Source organism: Vulpes lagopus, chromosome 3 (genome assembly GCF_018345385.1).
Source record: "Vulpes lagopus strain Blue_001 chromosome 3, ASM1834538v1, whole genome shotgun sequence".
NCBI classification, from domain to species: Eukaryota; Metazoa; Chordata; class Mammalia; order Carnivora; family Canidae; genus Vulpes; species Vulpes lagopus.
In genome coordinates this window covers 53681887-53702661 of record NC_054826.1, presented here as the reverse complement: position 1 = coordinate 53702661, position 20775 = coordinate 53681887, and the positions used below count along the sequence as shown (strand labels likewise).

The window sequence follows — 20775 nt, the reverse complement described above, 5'->3', positions numbered from 1 at the left end:
TTATTTATTTATTCATGAGAGGGAAAGAGTGGCAGAGACACAGGCAGAGGGAGAAGCAGGCTCCCTGTGAGGAACCCAATGCGGGACTCGATTCCAGGACCCCAGGGTCACGCCCTGAGCCCAAGGCAGATGCTCCACCGCTGAGCCACCCAGGCGTCCCTGAAATAACTTTTTCTAGAAAGAATTTTAGATATATAGAAGAGATAATTTTTTTGAGATAATTTAAATATATACAAGATACTGCAGTTTCTTTCACCCATCTTTGCACAATGATAACATCTGATGTAGCCAAAATACCTTTATCAAAATTAAGAAATTAACATTGGTACAGGTAGATTGATTTTTTTTTTTTTTTTTTTGGTAGATTGATTTTTAACTGTCATTTCAGCCAAATTGCCATGTTGACCGACACACTTCTTGCTGAGTTACCTGGAACTCTACCACTGATCTTAATCATAATCGCCTCTATGCTCCCAGCTCTATGTGATGGTCATGTTTGGTACCCTGTGACCTTCATCCCCTGTTCCTCAGGCTACAGATGACTGACTGCCTTTTGGGCAGGTACCCAGCCATGTCCAGTCTAAATGCTGGCCAGAAACCTCTGATGTGGCCAGAAAAATGGCTTTCCAATTTTAGTTTTCTTTCTAATCCAGGTGTCTACAATATCCTTCTCCCCACTTTCAGAATGGGTTGAAATGTCATTCATTTAAACCAAGAAAGCCTGATCAGAATGGTCTGGGTTAGATTAACTGGACCATAGTTCCCTGTGGCCGGAGGGTGTGCATCTGTGGGTTTGCTGGGGAAGGAGAGGCAGAAGCAGGAACGGCAGAGGTTAGCTAGGGCACCTCGCTAGACAGAGTCTCTTCATTGGATCAGTTTAATGGTTTTACCTGTATCTTCTGTTGCATGTTTGTTCTTTGCAATTTTTGACTCTAGAGATGGAGATCTTTTCAGGTTCTGGAACATTTGCAACTGTTACCTCTTCCAATCCTGTCTCTACTCCCTGTTCCTTCCTCCTTCACTTTATCTTCAGTGTTTCTTACCTATTCTTTTTGTGTTTTCCAACTTTATATTTTTTTTTATCTTTCATTCTATAGGTGGCCAGGGTCAGGCCACATGCCACTTAATCCAAGGTTTGCAGTTTCCTGGGCCATCAAACAATGCAAACCTTGGTTAGAAGACTTCAGGCATTGGTTTTCTTTGTGATGACTGTTACCCTGAGGATGTTGCCCTTAAGAGTTACAGGTTATTGTGGGGACACTCTTTCTTTAGGCTCATCATTTATTTTATGTGGGTCCCAAGCTTTGAATTATGTTTTTAGTACTATCAAACTAAAATTTATATTCTCCCTCATGATCGAATGCCCTCAGCAAACTGGCCCAAAGCAAACGTCTTAATAGTTCCTGCACCAAGCTGATGTGCTTGGGTCTTTGAGGCAGCTTTTCAGGAATATGGTCTGGACACGTTATTGGCTGTGAACACGGATGCAGTGCTAGCTGCAGGGTTTTGCTAAAAGACTTGATGTTCCCTGGACCATAACTTAGGAAAGGGAAAGAAGGTTATCTTCTCTTCTGGGTCCTTCCGCACAAACATACTGGAGATTTTTCTCACCCTTTCTCACCCCAAGACTTAGTTTCAGATGGGATAGGAGCTAAGAATTCCAAACTTCTCCTTATTTTCTACCTCCTCTTTCTCTCTGTATTCCTCCCCCCAGTTTTTATATACTCTTGATTGTTGTGGGAGAACTGTACTTACGCCATTACCTGCCGCTTCCTGGATGCTGTAGTTTACAGTATAAACTCTGCCAGGAAAGTTTTCTTGCTTTGGTTTGTGATATTTAAAGCCAAGGTCTTAGAATTTTAAAAACCCTTAGATCTTGAAAGTGAAATTCTTAGCTTTTGACAATTATGGTTTCCATGGATGAAGGTCTTAAATCTAAAAGCTGAAAGTATAAAACTCTTAGAAAAAAAATATAGTTGTAAATATTCATGATTTTATATTAGGCAGCAGGTTCTTAAATACATCACCAAAAGCACAAACAAAAAATAGATAAATTTGACTTCATCAAAATTCAAAAACGTTTGTGCATGAGGATACTATCAAAATAGTGAGATATTGAAGTACCAGTACCTTTTCAAGAGAGTGAGTAGGTCCAGAACTCAAGACAGACTTCTAAGCTAGAGATATATATTTTGTCATCATCAGTGAGGAGGCAGTGTAACATGGTAGTCCCAGGATGGATGTGAGAAGAGCAAAGAAAGGAGTCCTGAGGGAGTAAGTAGAGAAAGAAAGGAGTGATCTGAGAGGTTGAAAGAAGGGTTTGAATTTTCAAAGAAGCTTCCCCCTCTCGACTCTAAGCTCCTTGAGGGCTTGACTGTGCCATGTTCATCATTTTATCCCCAGTTCTTGTCATAAAGTAGGCTTCCAGTAAATGTTGTTAAATGAAAACTGAGACGCCTTAAGAAACAGTGATCAGCTGTATCCGATCTCAAATAGGTCAACTGACTTAAGGGTGGAGCAACGGGTTGCTGATTGATTGTCTTCTGTTGAAGACACTCCGGTGGAATCTCCGTGCTGCGGGTACATTGCCAGATGGCTGAGGACCAGGAGTGAGCGGTTGCAAGAGTGGAGACAGTGCAGACATTCTTTTCAAAAAGCTGGAAGGATAGGAGGGAGAGTGCATGTTTTATCAAGATGAGAGAGATGTCAGCATGGTTACTTGCTTCACAGGAGAAGTCAGTAGAGAGGGAGAACTTGGGGATCCCTGGGTGACTCTGGTTTAAGCGCCTGCCTTTGGCCCAGGGTGTGATCCTGGAGTCCCACATTGGGCTCCCTGCATGGAGCCTGCTTCTCCCTCCTCCTGTGTCTCTGCCTCTCTCTCTATGTCTATCATAAATAAATAAATAAATAAATCTTAAAAAAAAAAAAGAAAGGGAAAACGATACAGGGAGAAGGAGGTATGTGAGATTGACTGAACATTATCCTTAGGATTAGAGGGAATGGAGTAAAGATAAGAGATTTGAGTAGGAACAGGAATATAGTTTCCACTGACCATGGGAATAATGGAAGGAGGGATGGTGTCAATGGAGAGCAGTGTTTGGGTGGTAGGTGAGGAATTTGGGGCCTGGGTACACTTGATGAATTTTTCTGGTGGAGTGGCAGGGATGTAGTCATTGGCTGAGATTATAGGGACAGAAGATGGTGATTGTAGGGGAGAGTCTGAGGAGAAAGGGAGAATTTTGAGCTGGCCATGGGGGAAAATGAGGGAACTAACTGAACAGGATTGCTTCGATGAGTTGTAATGACACATTTTTCATGGCTCTGGTGTGTGAGTGGTCCCCACCCGCCACCCCATCTCAAGGCTCAGCAGGCCGAGCCTCTGAGCAGACAAGGCGAAGGAGTGGATTGACCTTGGTGGTCTGGGTTTAAACGGGCCAATGAGGCAGAAAGGGAAGCAAGAGATTCCAGCAGTGATGGTGTTCAAGGTGACGGGCCATGGAGTCCAGGCTGACGAGGGAATGACGGAGACCACAAAGTGGCATCTGGGACATGGGGTGGTGGAGACTGGGGGTTAGAATTTAGATTAAGTTAAATTGAAACTTACCCAGGGGGAGCAGGAGCTGGCCAGGGACTGGGTTTCTGAAGCAGAGAGGTGAAGGGTTGGGGTTGGGCTGCTTCGGGACCGTAAAGCAGGGGCATTGCAGAAAGCGAGGTGCTCGCAATCGGTCTGGAGCAACGGGCAGGAAGGCCCCGAACGGGGTCCCAAAGTCCTTGGGGAGCGTATGAGAAGGGCCGGGCGGTCAGCAATGGCAGAATTGGAGGGGCAGGGCCAGGACGGCCTGCTGAGCTGGGGCCAGGCCGCCCGCGGGCTGTGGGCAGGAGGCAGGAACGGAGCTGGCGCCAGGTTTAGCCCGGACCAGACAAGGCTGAGAGGTGCTCGTTGGGTTCCAGGCGCAGCACCGGTCGTCGGGAGGAGCAGCCCAGGTGGGGGGCGGGGGGCACCGCAGACACGGGCAGAGCGAGCAGAGCGCCGGCCCAGGCCCTGGACGGGGTGACGAGACACGGGGTGGTTGTGGCTGATCTCCACATTTGTATTAGTTTTGTGGGAAAATGTTTATGCTGATGCACCGAGATTCGGCTCCTGCACGGAGCTGATGACTGCACCGTCCTCACAGCCATGCAGCCAGCTCGGCAGTCTGGCCTTTGCTCAGCAGGTCTTAAAGAAGCCTGTGTGGGGCCTGGGGCAGTGTTCTTCCTTGGCGGGGCTCAGCCTAGGTGAGGAGGGCCGCACGGTGGAAGCACTTAGCCAGGGTTGCCTGGACCCTTGACCCTGACGGACTTGTCTCTACAGGGTGGGCAGATGGGTAGAGATGATCCTGAGTCCAAATCGGATTTATTTATTTTTTATAAATTTTTATTTATTTATGATAGTCACACACAGAGAGAGAGAGAGGCAGAGACACAGGCAGAGGGAGGAGCAGGCTCCATGCACCGGGAGCCCGACGTGGGATTCGATCCCGGGTCTCCAGGATCGTGCCCTGGGCCAAAGGCAGGCGCCAAACCACTCCACCACCCAGGGATCCCCTGGGTCCAAATCGGGATGAGAAATGATAGGCCTTGGAGTGAGGAAGCTGATGCCAGCTGGAGGGGAAATATCAGAAGTTTTGAGTCCCAAAAGGAGAGAATAGCAATAGGAATGATTCCTGATCTTCTTGATCACTTATAAATTTAATACCATTGCAGCAATATTTAAATCCTATTTAAGGTGAAAAGCATTAAATGTCTATTTTCAGAATTAGAAAACGTGTCCATTTATAAATTTCTTTCTTTTTTTTATTTTTTTATTTATGATAGTCACACACAGAGAGAGAGAGAGGCAGAGACATAGGCAGAGGGAGAAGCAGGCTCCATGCACTGGGAGCCCGATGTGGGATTCGATCCCGGGTCTCCAGGATTGCGCCCTGGGCCAAAGGCAGGCGCTAAACCGCTGCGCCACCCAGGGATCCCAACGTGTCCATTTATAAAGTTGCAAAACCATATTCTTGAAGTTTTACCTCTCCCAAAATGGCTTTCTTTTTTTAAAATATTTATTTATTTATTATTTATGATAGAGAGAGAAAGAGAGAGAGAGGCAGAGACACAGGAGGAGGGAGAAGCAGGCTCTATGCCAGGAGCCCGATGTGGGACTCGATCCCGGGACCCCAGGATCCCGCCCCGGGCCAAAGGCAGGCGCTAAACCACTGAGCCACCCAGGGATCCCCTCAAAATGGCTTTCTTAAAACCAAAACTTCTACTACATTGATCTTTGACATATTTAAAATATACTTTCAGACTTCCTTGGGTTAAGGAATACTTAGATTCATGATGCACGGTATTTTTACAAACCCCTAAGAATATTGGTATGTAAAAAAACAAAACAAAAGCAGAATATTGATATGTGCTCTTGAACACTTATCTTGATAAGCACTGAATAATGTATAGATAGAAATGTTGAATCATTATACTGTATATCTGAAACTAGTGTAATGCTGTATGTTAATTATACTTTGATTCTTTTTTAAAAATATTTTATTCATTTATTCATGAGAGATAGAGAGAGACAGACAAACAGATACAGGCAGAGGGAGAAGCAGGCTCCATGCAGGGAGCCGGACGTGGGACTCGATCCCAGGTCTCCAGGATCAGGCCCTGGGCCAAACTGCTGAGCCACCCAAGGCTCCCCCTCAGATTTTTAGCTGTGTGGGAGTCAATGCCCCTAACACCCACTTTGTCCTGGGGTCAACTGTATTTCTAATTTTCTAGAATACTAAACCATATGGCGATATATGTATTTGCATAAAATTTTATCACGTATTCTTTATTTATTTCCATAGTGTAGATTCTTGGAAATGGATTTGTTTGTTCAAAGGCTATAAGCATTTCTGAAGATCCTGACACATACTGCTTAGAAAAATTCTTAATGATAGGGTAACATAATTGGCACTTCCAGCAACGACTAAATTTTGCAAATGGTCACAGTAAACACCAAATGCAAAAAACACCACCTGAATATTTTCAAATCTATACGGGGGATGTGAGACTGACATAGATGGCCATATCTTGATAATGGAAAACATTTTTGTTCTTATTCAGATAACTCCAGGCTGGATGATGACTGAATAGGTAACACACAGGGTTTTAGATAATTGAATGACTGATCTGATGAGGCAGATGGTGGTTTGAAGCCAGTGTGAGCTATGGAATAGAAAACAAAATGGTATTTCATTTCATTACACGTATAGGTTCAGGGCACTAAATCTATGTGCTGGAATCTGTAAGGAGGTGTTACTGGTTTATTATTAAGGATACAACTCAGGAACAGCCAAATGGAAGAGACATGTAGGACAAGGCATGGGGGAAGGGGCACTTCCACGGGCACTCTGGACACATTGCCCCTCTAGCACCTTAATGTGTTCAGCTACTGGGAAGCACTAACCTTGGTTTTTTTTTGTTTTTTTTTAAAGCAGATTTTATTTTGGTGGTGGAATTCTGTATTGTTTTTGAGAGTATGGGTTTTTGGTTTTTGGTTTTGAGGACGTTAACCAGTCTTCTTGATGGTCTGTGAAAAAGTAGGTTCCATCATACAATTTTGAGAAGAAGCTACATACTGTATCCCTTTCCCACTTGGTGATAAAAGGTGAATATCAACGTTCATCAGCTTAATAAAGCTCAGGGAAATGATACTACCACTAATGATTTAACATTTATTGAGTACTTAGTATTTTGAGGCTCTGTTTTAACAATCCCACACATATTAATCTTTACAACAAGTCTCTCTTCTGTAATTACGTCCTTTTGTCTACAGATGAGAGAATTGAAGTCCAGATTGGTGAGATAACAGGCGCAAAGTTACCATAGCATGACTTAGTACATGGAAGAGCCAGGACGCCATCCCAGATAGACTGGCTCCAGAGGATTTTCATGCACTACCTTGTATTATTTGTAACCTAAAAGAAGACGGTTTAGTATTCAGTGCAGCATTTTTCTCAAGCTTATTTAATATTGGAGGCTCATGGTCTTTCAATATTTTTTTAGGGATTAGTCTTCCATGGAGTTAACTTGGAAGTGTTGCCTGTAACCAGCCTGCACTAATGCAGTCTCTTAAACACCATTATTTTAGAATAGAACATTAAAAAAAAAAAAAATCTTGGTTTTCTGTTGATAATAGTAAATACTATATTTATTTGTTACTTTAAAATGTTATTGAAAGGCTAGTATTTTAACTTCAGGGCATTTTATATTGTCTTTTGTAATGACCTTCCTAGGAATTTTTAAAAGGTCAACATCACTTTACACTATGTTTGATGTACTAAAGCAGTTTTAATCCAAATCGCTATTTTACTCTGCTTTCTGTGCTCTTAATTAAAAATTTCTTTACAAAGAGCACCTGGGTGGTTCAGTGGTTGAGTGTCTGCCTTCTGCTCAGGGCGTGATCCTGGAGTCCCAGGATCGAGTCCTGAGTCAGGCTCCCTGCATGGAGCCTGCTTCTCCCTCTGCCTGTGTCTCTGCCTCTTTCTCTGTGTCTCTCATGAATAAATACATAACATCTTTAAAAATTTTTATTTACAAGAAACTGACAGCTTTTTGGTGCTTTGGAACATGATGGTAACTGACATCTTGAACTTGAACCTTGACTCTGCCTCTGTGCCTCTCTACAAGCTATGTGACCTTAGAAAAGTCACTTTATTTCTCAAAACTTCTGTTTCTTCCTATGAAAGGTAAGGTTAATATCTTACAGGGTGGCTGTGAATCAAATGAGAAAATTCATAGAATTTCTGGCACATAGAAAGCTCACGACCAATGGTAGTTGCTCTCAATTCTATACCATGAATGAATTGTTGGAAATTCATTAGTTGGAAAAGAAAGGTCACTTTGCATTTGAACTGCCTCAGCGTTAACGCTGACATCAGCTACCTTTCTGATAAAGTGATGTTGTCCCGATACAGGTTGTATGGGAGTTAAAACCAGTTTCCTTCTGGCTTTCCAACTGACATAATAAGCAAAGCCTGACTGGGCAAACATAGACCTATTTATTAGATCACTTATTATTAATGTTAAACCAGCTCTGGTGCTGACTTATCCTGTTCCTTTTGAAATTTCACTGTTGTCATTTAAAATCTGCCAGACCTTGAGAAGCTTCACAGAATGCTAAAGGGTTTAATCCATCCTCCAGAACATGTGAAGTTTATATTCCAAAGTGGTCCTCTCCATTCAGCAGTATGTTCAGAATCATGCATGTAGGACAGAATTGCTCCTATTTTTACCCTTGCTACTGGAGGTTTGTTCAGTTTTCCTGGCACTCAACTTTGGAGTTTAGGGGGGGCAGTACTTAACACATCTAACCAAAGCATGAATAATTATTTAAAATAAAATGATTTTTTGAAAGATTTTAATTATTTATTCATGAGACACACAGAAAGAGAGAGAAAGGCAGAGACACAGGCAGAGGGAGAAGCAGGCTCCATGCAGAGAGCCCGACTCGGGACTCGATCCCGGGTCCTCAGGATCACTCCCTGGGCTGAAGGCAGACGCTCAACCACTGAGCCCCCCAGGCGTCCCCTAAAATAAAATGATTAAAAGGAGAAAGCAATTTATGGAGATTTGGCAATTGCCCAATGACTTAACTCCTTCAGCAAAAAGAAAATGGGTTTGTTTTGAGCTGTATGTGGGGGGATCTCTCTAGGATTCTATCCTAAGTACCTCTTCTAGCCCTGGTACCTTGTAAGCATCAGTAAATACTTATTGATGGACTGAATTTGATTTCTAATCCCAATTTTATGGCTTGCAACTTCTATAAACCTGGACCTTCTGGGAGTTTCTAAGCTTCAGTTTCCTCTTATGTAAAAAATGAGGTACCAATAGTTACGTCCCAGGATTGTTGTAACAGTGGAGTGTTCGTGCATTTAAAATAGCCAGCATGGCCCATGGCACATAGTGGGCCTCCGGTGCATTACATGCTTTCCCAGACACCTACCTCACTTTGTTCTTCAGTATTATTTTCAAGCACTTTCTCACTCCCTAAACACTAAGAAGCCATGTTCAAGAGAGAATTCGAGTGTTTGCCAATTAAACTGAAAATATATTCCTTTGTAGCCAACACTTGGAATGTTTCAGCAAAAGTGATCGTATGCTCAACAGACCTTGGTTTGAATTCTGGCTTCACAACCGACTGTGTTATGACCTTAGGTAAGTTACTTAACCTGTCCGTAAAGTATCATGAGGTTGAAATGAGTAATAATATGTATAAAACATCTGGTTACATTGCCTGGTTTGTGCAGGCACAGAAGAGATTTATTATTTTAAGATGAGACTTTTATTTAATCTGATAATATACATTGGTAGTTGGTGTATATCGAGGGCCTACTCTACTCTAACCCTGTTAAGAGCAGCCAGGAAGATTTTGAATGAACATTGGGCATATGATTATGTAGGTGACTGACGTTGGCCTTCCCTGGAATCAGGTTCAGCAGAAGTGACTTTTTTTTTTTTTAAGATTTTATTTGTTTAGAGAGAGAAAGTGCATGTGTGCACATGAGCAGGGGGAGGTACAGAGGCAGAGAGAGCTAATCCCAAACCAACTCTACTGAATGCAGATTCTGATGGGAGGCTTGATTTTATGACCCTGAGACCATGACCTTTTTTTTTTTTTAAAGACTTAATTTATTTATTTGAGAGGCACAGGCAGACACTTTACCAAATGAGCCACTCAGGTGCCCCAAACATTGTTCTTTTAATAGAAAACATTCTTGAAATAGAAACCAAAAGAACAGTAGAACAGATCAACGAAAGTAAGAGCTGGTTCTTTGAAAGGTTTAATAAGATTGATAAACCTCTGGCCAGACTTATCAAAAAGAAAAGAGAAAGGACTCAAATAACAGAAAACATTGTTGAAACAAAATTCAATATAGGTTTAATAACTTATGATTAAATTTTCTTAGATGTGCAAATATTTTTCAAAAATGTCACATAAAGATCTGGCCTCAAAATCTTTATGTTAAGGGTATTATGTGAATGTTGTAGGTAGTTTAGAGATGTTTTTGTCTCCTCCGCTGATGACATTATTTATGTCTCTGCTTCCGTTGTTGTCAGTCATTATCAACTCTTCAACCTCTTATATTTGTTCTAACAAATATTTATATAGTGTTCATAAATTTACATAAAATGAAATTGTTATAAAGAAATAAAGTAAGTTGGTTTTATTGGGTGTATTGAATTTTAGAGCAGAAAGGGTGCTCAAGAGAAATAACATTTATGGAATAATTTCTGATGCTAGATTGGAGCTTAAGTGCTTTTTATGTGTGTCTCATTTAAGGTGACAATCTATATGAATTTTGTGTTTGGAAAAGGAATGAGATTATCAGTTATTCCAAAAAGCTTGAAGTAAGCTCTCTTTCTCCCTCTCTCTCATGAATTATTCTTGTATGGGTGTGTGTGTGTGTATATATATATATATATATATATATTTTTTTTTTTTTTTAAGATTTTATTTTATTTATTCATGAGAGACAGAGAGAGGAGTGAGAGAGAGAGACATAGGCAGAGGGAGAAGCAGGCTCCCCACAAGGAGCCCCATGTGAGACTCCAGGCTCATGCCCTGAGCTGAAGGCAGACACTTAAGTGCTGAGCCACCCAAGAGTCCCTTGTATAGTTGTATTATAGAGATTGATTTGTTTTCCTAGAGTAACTAAAAATTAAAGGAGTTCCACTTGATGGGATGAGCACTGGGTGTTATATCTTGGCAAATTGAATTTAAATTAAAAAAATAATAAAAATCTAAATAAAGGAGTTTTTAAAAAATATTTTATTTATTTATTTGACACAGAGAGAGAGGGAGAGAGAAGCAAAAGCAGGGGGAAGATGCGGGGAGCCTGATGCTGCGGGGCTCAGTCCCAGACTCTGAGGTTTAACCAATTGAGCCCCCCAGCCCCCCAACCTTTTAAAAAGATTTTATTTATTTGAAAGAGAGAGAAAGTGAGGGGGGTGAATACTGGGCTTTAATCAGATCTTTTAAACAGTTTTTAAAAATATTTTTGGGGGATATGGTATTAAGTTTGCAATTCTTAAGCTTCTGCACTAAAAGTAGTACAGAAACCACAAATCAAAAATCTACTCAAAAAATTAAAAATAGAACTACACATGGTCCAGCAATTCCACTTTTGGGCATATATCTGACAGAAATGAAATTACTGTCTTCAAGAGTCATCTGCACCCCCGTGTTCATTGCAGCATTATCTACAGTACCGAAGACATAGAAACAACCAGAATGTCCATCAGTGGATGAATGGATAAAGAAAATGTGGTATGTGCCACACGCACACTGGAATGTTTAGTCATAAAAAAGAAGGAAATCTTGCAGTTTACAAAAATAAAAAATGGGTGGAACCTGAAGGCATTATGCTAAGTGAACGACAAATACTGTGTGATCTTACTTAGTTGTGGAATCTAAAAATCAAAACAAAACAAAAAAACCAAAGGCCCAGAAACAGAGAACCAATCTGTAGTTGCCGGAGGCAGAGGATGGGTGAAGTGTGTGAAAGTGGTCAAAGGTTACAGATATCCAGTTATAACATAAATTAGTTCCAGGGATGTAATGTACAGCATGGTGACTGTAGTTAAAGATACTACACTGGGGGTGCCTGGGTAGTGCAGTCTGTTAAGTGTCAGTCTCTTGGTTTTGGCTCAGGTCCTGATCTCAGGGTTGTGAGACTGAACCCTGCACTGGGCCCTGCACACAGCTCTGAGTCTGCTTAAGTTTTTCCATCTCCCTCTGCCTCCCCCCCCCGCCCAACCCTCACCCCAGCTTTCGCTCTCTCTCAAATAATTAATTAATTAAAAATACTGTATTGTGTATTTGGAAGTTGCTGTGAGAATAGATTTTTTTTTTTTTTTCTTGAGAATAGATCTTAAATGGTCTCATCACAAGGAAAAAAAATTGTAGGGATCCCTGGGTGGCGCAGCGGTTTAGCGCCTGCCTTTGGCCCAGGGCGCGCACGATCCTGGAGACCCGGGATCAAATCCCACGTCGGGCTCCCGCTGCATGGAGCCTGCTTCTCCCTCTGCCTATGTCTCTACCTCTCTCTCTGTGTGTGACTATCATAAAAAAAAAAAAAAAAAAAAAAAAAAAAAAGTTTAAAAAAAATTGTGATTGTATGGTGATGGATGTTTACTAGATTTATTGTGATCATTTTGTAATATACATATAAGTCATTATGCTGTGTATGTTAAAAAGTAACATAATGTTGTATGTCAAATATCAATAAAACTAGGGGAAAAAATCTTTCCAGATAAGAATGTTTGGCTGCTATTTTTATTTAAGGTACTGGTAAAGGGAAAGAAGTCAGGAGGTCAAGTTTTATGTATTATATTATGATTTTATTTTTTATTTTTTTAAGGTTTTATTTATTGATTCATGAGAGACAGAGAGAGGCAGAGACACAGGCAGAGGGAAAAGCAGGCTCCATGCAAGGAGCCCGATGTGGGACTTGATCCCAGAACTCCGGGATCAAGTCCTGTGCTGAAGGCAGATGCTCAACTGCTGAGCCTCCCAGGCGTCCCAAATTATGATTTTATATTATGAAAACCCAATTTAGTGATTTATACATACTTAGCATTAGTATGAGTGATCTCCCACCAAAACACAGTCTCTAAGGAGGGTGACTATTATATTGGTGGGTCTGCTGACATTGTATTATTCTTGGTGTTCAAACTGGTCTTGTTGCCAAGATACAGGAAGGTGTTCCTTCAGTTGGAAATTGTAATGCATTTCCCCATAGAAAGAGTGTAGTTCAAATAGTACTTTTAATTCTAGTTATTCATCCATTAAGTTAAAATTTTAAGCTTCTGAGATAAGGCAGCTACTGTGGTATATACAGCTTGTTTTTACAAGGATAAAAAGATGAATGAAACCAGGGGTGATATAATGTCTGATCTCAAATAAGAGCTATTTTTTTGCTAGCTGCGGAAAAATAAAAGTAGTGGTTGAAAGTCATTTAACATGGCTATATTTCTTCCTTTCTTTTTCTATGGTTTTTAGGTACTTATGGATTAAATTGGCCTTTGGTGATTGCCCAGGGTTACAGCTTTATTTCATAATCTTGTTTCTTTGGAAAAATGTTTCCCAAGCTTTCTAACAAAGTCTCAGTGAACTTGGAGAAGACAATGTGTGCATAGGTTGGAGACTTTGCCTTTTTTGAAATGGAAAAATTCTTGCCTCAGCATTACTGAGTTAATGTACAGTTAGTACAAAGTTTTCATTTCTAATTGCTGACTTGCTTGGTGAGTGAATGATTGATCATAATCAACTAGAAAGTGTAAGATAAAGCATGGTGACCTGATAGTTTTTCTGGTACAGTCAATTCTTTAGTGTGATGAGTGTTTTTATAAACATTTTTTCTGTCTCTCAGATAGTTTCTCTCCCTCACTCCTTTTTTAGGAGACCTTGATGGAAGGGTTGGAAGCCTTGATGTTTGAGTAGACAAGGTAAGCATTCAAGTAAACTCTTCAGTATTGTGACAATTGAATTGGTTGAATTGATATCAAAAAAAGAATTTCAGTTATTTAAAGAAGAGTGAATTATTAACCGTGTTAATAATATTTATATCTGCCATCGCAGTAAGCACTTCATGTTCATTATCTGATTTAAGCCTACCAAGAGTCCTGTGAGAGATACTGTTACACCTGCTTTACAGACTAGGGCACTGAACCCCAGAAACCGACGAATTTCTGCTGTTGACATCGTGCACCTAACAAGTGTTGTGATATCGTGGAAGTAGTGTTACTTCTTTCTTGCTCTTTTGTCTCCCCCCTCAAACTCATCCAATCTCATTATTTGTTACTTTGTGGGACTTCTTTGCTCCCACAGGTCAGATTTTGTTGTCGGGGTGGGTTTTCTGCACTCTCCTCATCTTCCATACTCTTTTGTGCACACTTTTTTCAAGGTTATACAGTTCAGCAAGTTAAGTCATTTGTTGGGGATTGTTCAAACAGGGATCCTCAGTCCCCCACCTTCATTACCCCTTCCCAGAGGTGACACTTCTCGACTGTCTTCACTGTTTGGGATTTGCCTGTGGTTTTTCAAATAACATATTTGAATTGATGTTACCTGAGTTTTTAGTTTAGGGCATAACTTGGGTTTGTATGATTTTCTGTGTCCTTATCACTAACTGAACTCAACAGTCTCTACCCGTTGCCCAGAGTTCCTGTTTTCTCTCACATAATTTATTCTGTTAACATCATCGTCCTGAGGAAATTTCTCCTAGGGCAAAGTGCTGCAGTGCAGAGTAGCTTCTGCTTTCCCATAGAGCTCAGCTCTTATGTCAGGGGCTCTCTTTTCCTTTGTGTTGGGTCTTCTATTTCTTCTCTCCTGTGTCTGCTTTCTTGGTTCATTCTCTTACTTTGCATCCCTAGAGCCTCTACTGTACAAGATATTGAATTATCTTGACTGGACCTTGAATTCATTTTTTTTTCCTTATTATCATCTGTTTTTTTCTCTATTCTTTCTGATGAATTTCCCTAACTTTAATTTCCAAGGTCTCTTTTAAAAAGCATTGTTATTGGGACACCTGGGTGGCTCAGTGGTTGAGCGTCTTGCCTTCGGTCCAAGGCATGATCCCAGGGTACCGGGATCGAGTCCTGCATCAGGTTCCCTGCAGGGAACCTGCTCCTCCCTCTGCCTGTGTCTCTGCCTCTCTCTGTGTGTGTCTCTCATGAATAAATAAATAAAACCTTAAAAAAAAAAGGAATTTCTAAAAAATAAATAAAATAAAAATTTCTTTGGTTAATATTGTGATTCCTCCAAGTTCCTTTTCTTTTCTTTTTTCTTTTCTTTTTTTTTTTTTTTCTGATGAGTAATAATCCTGGGCTGTGAAAGGTTGATTAGAAGCTTTGAGTACATCACTGGTACTTGTTGACTGTGAGAGTTCACTGTCCGGGGACTTGGCTTTGCTGTCTACTAGGGAGCACTTGATCTCTGTTTCTGATTTCATTCCCCTTTTGTTTTTTTTTTTTAATTTTTATTTATTTATGATAGTCACAGAGAGAGAGAGAGAGAGAGGGGCAGAGACACAGGGAGGGAGAAGCAGGCTCCATGCCCCGGGAGCCCGACGTGGGATTCGATCCTGGGTCTCCAGGATCGCGCCCTGGGCCAAGGGCAGGCGCTAAACCGCTGCGCCACCCAGGGATCCCTTCATTCCCCTTTTGGAGAAGTCTTTTAATCTCCTGCCTGTGGTCTGAAAGCCCACATGCATTTCCCTGGGAGCTGAGTAAGGGGAAAAGGCTGAGGATTTCAGCATACAGTATATGTATGTGCTTACTTAATCCCCTGATTTCATTAAGTTCTGTCTGCAGTGTGCTTTGTCTCCTTTGTTCAGAAATCCTCTTCAGAGAATAACCCTCTAGAATTTTACCTTGGTGAGAGAGGCACAGTTAACCTAAGCACATGAAATTTAGGAAGGCATTGAGAGATGAAGCCGTTTCTTAAAGAGCTTTCAACTGACCTGCCTAATTTGGTGTCCCCTTCACCCGTTTCCAGAGGTACCATCTGTTACCAGGCCCTGTGCCTTTGGAGAATTCTGTGGACTAAGTCAGGTTAATTTTTGGCTTTCTACATTCCTGGTTTAAGATTCAGCTTTCTTGGATCTGCTAGTAGTTACTACTGTTCCATCTGCTTTCCGGCCTTCAAACTTTTTTCTATGCCTTAAAAATACTTTATTAGCATTTCAGCTCAATTTTGGGAAAGAATGAAATTAAATGTGTATGCTCAATCTTTCCATCTTCTCAGAAACTTGCTAGATTTTTTTCGTTTGCCTAAGCATTTATCTATTCTTCTTTTTCTTTTTTTTAATTGTGGTAAAACGCACAGAATCCTTACCATTTTAAAGTGTGCAACTCAATAGCATTAAGGCACATACACCATGTTATGTACCCGTCGCCACTGTTTGGTTCCAGACTTTTTCATCACCCCCAAAAGGAAACCAGTGCCCATTAAACAGTCACTCTCTACTCCTTCCTCTCCCCAGCCCCTGGCAACCACTGATCTGTTTTCTGTCCCTGTGGATTTGCCAGATCTGCTGAAACATTTTTAGACAGGGCAATCAGGCAAGGCTTCTTTAGAGAGGATATTTGAGCAGAAATCTTATTGCTGGGCAGTGGGCGGGGGAGGGGGGGGCGGGCGAAGCATCAGAAATGTTGGGGAAAGAATCCTGCTTCATTGTACACTTAGATGTACAAAGTTACAAGGCTTTTGTTATCGTTACCCTGAAAACCAGCAGAAGCCAAGTAAGAATCATAGTCTTAAAAACCCATCAGCGAGTGAAGATACAAGGAAACTTAGATGAATTAAACTCCAGAAAGTAACGAAAAGCTTCACAGTAGAGAAGAGGCCCATGGCTGTTCTGAGGTGAACAGCCCAAGAAGGGGAACTGCCACAGATGGAGGAAAGGAGGAGCCAGCCACACTTTCGGGTGGCTCGTGTGGCCCCGTGCCGGAGGGCTGGCACACCTGGCTAGAACCCTGATGAGCCCCAGTTCTCCTGCACCAAGGAGCAAGTCTGCCTCCAGCCCTCAGCCACAGGTGATAAAGCACACATCTGGGCCAGGAAGTGCCACTGACAGCCCCTACCTGAGGCCCAGGGCTTTCCCCTCAAGTGCACAGGGCACTGAACAGGGGTGAAGGAGCAGACCTGGAGAGCTGAGAGAAACACAGCACAGGTGCCCTAGGTTTTCAGTTATGGAAGGCTGAAGGCAGAGAGAGCTGGAGATGCTTCCCCCCCCCCCCCCCCCCCCCCCCCGCAGCTCTGTGCTTTCAGTCCCCAAGGACTGAGGATGACTGCAGGAGAGGTGAGAAGCTCCCCTCATTCATTCCAGGCCTTCACGCAGTGTAGAAAGCTGCCCCCAGCAGGAAGGCTGGGGAGGAAGACCGGGCTGAGGGAGGTCACCTGTGCTGCAGGAAGCAAAGTGTGGGATGGGAAAGCAAAGAGAATAAGTGATTAAACCTGGCAGTCATGCTTAACGCAGAGAGAGAGCTCCCAGGTTTTTTCTTTTTTTTTTTTTTTGAGAATAAACTTTATTTTTTGGAATAGTTTTAGTTTTTTTTTTTTTTTTTTAAAGATTTGTTGATTTATTTGAGAGAGAGAGTGCAAGTGAGCATAAGGGGTTGGCAGAAGGAGAGGGAGAGAAAGAGAGACTCAAGTAGACTCCCTGCTGAGCATGGAACCCATGGAATAATTTGAATTTTATAGAAAAATCACAAATATAGTACAGAAAGTTTCTCTATGCCCCACACTGATTTCCCCCTATTGTGAACACCTCTAGTAGCATGGTATACTTGTTATAAGTAATGAACTCATATTGATATATTATTTTTTAAAAAAATTTTATGTATTGAGACACAGAGGCAGAGGGAGCAGTAGGCTCCCTGCAGGGGGCCCAATGTGGGACTCGATCTCGGGACCCCGGGGTCACACCCTGAGCTGAAGGCGGACGCTCAACTGCTGAGCCACCCAGGCGTCCTGATATATCATTTTTAACTAATGTCCATACTTTATTCAGATGTTCTTTGATTTTACCTAATGTCCTCTGTCTGTTCCAAGATCTCATCCAGGGTTCCATATTTCATTTAGTTGTCATGTCTCTTTAGGCTCCTCTGGGCTGTGGCAGTTTCTCAGACTTCCCTTGTTTTGATGACCTAGACAGTTTCAAGGAGTATTGTTGAGGAGTTTTGTAGAATATCCCTCTATTAGTATTTGTTTCATATTTTTCTCATGATTAGGATTTTAGGTTTGGAGGAGGAAGACCATAGAGGCTATTTGCCATTTTCAACATATTAAGGGTACAGGACTTATCAGTGTTGGTGTTGAGCTTGATCACCTGGTCGAGGTAGTGGTTTTCGAGCTTCTCCACTGTAAGTTACTCTTGTTTTCTGTTTCCATACTGCAGTCTGTGGCAGGAAGTCACTTATTTCAAGCCCACACTTAAGAAGTGGGTAGTTATGCTCTCCTTCCATAAGGGTGGAGCATCTACATAAATTACCTGGAATTCTCCCGTGCAGGAAATTTGTCTCTTTTCCCTCATTTATTTACTTAGTCAATTATTTTCTTTAACAGTATGGACTCATGGATATTTATTTTATACTTGAGGTTATAATCCAGTTACTACTTTATTTATTTTGTTGGTGAACTTGTTCCACCTTTGACCGTTGGGAGCTTTCAGTTGGCTCTCATGTCTCTTTGTCATAACCCCATCAAATTGTGTGTGTGTGTGAGAGAGAGAGGGAGAGAGCAAGGGCGAGGGAGAGCAAGCACTTTCTTTCTTCTGGCTCTGCGTGACGCTCCAGGTTTATTTGTACATTTCCTGCCACAGTCCTGTAGTCAGCTATTTCTCCAAGGAGCTCTGGTTCCTTGGAGAATAGAGAATGGGGAAACCAAGATCTAGGTGTTAGGTGTGCTTGTTGCTTCTGAGATGTTGTGCTTGTAGGCCCTCTCAGCTGACAGAGCCAGGAACTGTTGGTGCATTAATCTGTATCTATACACATATCTATAAATATTTCTGTATGTACCCATCTATATCTATATTAAGCTAAATATGAGTTCATACTGACACGCCCAACTCAAATCTGTTGCCACATAGATCATTCTAAATTCCTCCCCTTGTTTATCTGTAAACTCTTATTCTAGTAGTGAGAAAGCTGGCTCACACCATCTGCCATCTGTTTACTTAGTTGTTCAGTCACAGTGTACATATCAAGCACTCCCACAGTTTTGAAAGCCCATGGCTTAGCTGAGAAGCACAAGCAGATCTCTGGAATCCTACCTGGGCTTGGATCCCGGACCCTGCTCTAGCAAAAGTCCTGATTCCCACCCTCTAAATATTTGAAGCCAGTGATAGACTGCATCAAACTAAAGCTGCATTAAAGCCAAGACCCAGATTAATTATAGATAAGACTGACCCAGACCCCATTCCAGTGCCCTGACAGAAGGGCCATGTCTCTTTCTTTCTTTCTTTCTTTTTTTTTTTTTTTAAAAGATTTATTTATTTATTTATTCATGATAGACATAGAGAGAGAGAGTGAGAGGCAGAGACACACAGGCACAGGGAGAAGCAGGCTCCATGCAGAAAGCCTGACGCGGGACTCGATCCCGGGACTCCGGGATCGGGCCCTGGGCCAAAGGCAGGCGCTAAACTGCTGAGCTACCCAGGGATCCCCCTGCCATGTCTCTTTCTAGAAGTGAAATATTACTTCAATCATGAATGTATTTTTATACAGAATGTTTGGGCTATGATAAAAATTACAAGACAGAAGAAAAAGCAAGAAAATGTGACCAAGTGTTAGGAGAGGAAATAGCCAGGAGAGGGAGACCCAGAGGTGATCCGGATGGTGGAATTATCAGATAGAGACTTAAAGAGAACTTTGAAAAACAGAATGCTGGAGGATCTAATGGTAAAGGTGGACAACATGCATGAGGAGATGGGGATTTTTAGCAGAGTCTCGGAACTTTACCACAGAACTAAATAGAAATACTAGAAATGAAAAATACAATATTAGAAGTGAAGATTGGGTTTACACATGGGCTTAAAGCTTCTTAAATGTCATAAGATAGGATCAGTGAATGTGGAGCCTTGTCGATGGCAGTTATCCAACGTGGCAAATGAGAGCAGAGAGGAGGGGAGAGGGAGAAATGAACTCCACCTATGGGGGTGTCGCTCTAATGTATGTGAATTTGGAGTTTTAGAAAGAAAAGTGGCAGCAGACATTCTTGAGACTGTGGTCAAGAACTTCTAAAATCAACGAAAGACCTCAATTCACAGAGTTAAGAGGTCAGCAAGCCCTAAGTAGGTTGAATAACATACCACAAGAGGGATTCTATGAAAGTGGTACATCTTCCCGTGTAGGATTAACCGCCTTGAAGATTGCCCTCCTATTGTAAACTGAAAAACAGGATTAAAATATATGAAACAGCTGCTTTCAGACATTGGTGATCTTTGAGATAAATGACATGAGCACTGTAGGTGCCCCAGCACACTGCCTATAGGCACTTTCTAGATTGCAGCACAGAGTAGGGAAACCCAAAACTAGCCCAGGAGAGTTTAGAGAAGCTAAGGCAACTAGAGTTTGTGGGATTAAAAAAACTAGAGCAGTAGGTACTACACAGAAATCCAGGGTATCCCTGGGTGGCTCAGTGGTTTGACACCTGCCTTCGGCCCAGGGTGTGATCCTGGAGTCCTGCATCAGGCTTCCTGCGTGGAGCCTGCTTCTCCTCTGTCTGTGTCTCTGCCTCTCTCTGTATCTGTGTCTCTCATGAATAAATAAATAAAATCAAAAAAAAAAAAAAAAAAAGAAAGAGAAAGAAAGAAAGAAACCCATAGAACTTGTAGATCTATAGGAGGGTCTTCTAGAATCTTTTGTTGAATACTCATCTGCATATGCAAAGTATGAAACCCCACCAAACTGGGGAAAGCCACCCTGAAATCAGCACACTGAACAATTCCAGGGGCTTGGAATAGTGTGTGTATGTACTAGGTACAGAAGAAAGACTGTTTCATACGTGAACATTGGCTGGACATCTTGAACTGGGGTTAAATTAGCCGTGGACTGAAGCCCTCTCTAAACCGACCCTAACAAAGCTCGGAAGCATGTTTGGAAAGTATCAAATGATTTGTAAGTAACTCAACTGTGTGCCAAACTAAATCCATCACTCTTTAAATGAATACAGTAAAAATCAACAGTTAAAGTGTCCAGCAT

The 20775-nt window shown here is 41.8% G+C and overlaps 1 protein-coding gene across 4 annotated transcripts in view; it reads left to right on the top strand.

The window, feature by feature from the left end:
• Positions 1–20775, top strand: part of SHLD2 (shieldin complex subunit 2) — a 77665-nt gene that overhangs the window by 11301 nt on the left and 45589 nt on the right. For all 4 annotated transcript variants that reach the window (XM_041748604.1, XM_041748603.1, XM_041748605.1 and 1 more), the window contains exons 2-3: positions 9133–9225; positions 13472–13518. The gene's annotated coding sequence lies outside the window, so the exon portion shown is untranslated. The remainder of the gene's footprint in view (positions 1–9132; positions 9226–13471; positions 13519–20775) is intronic.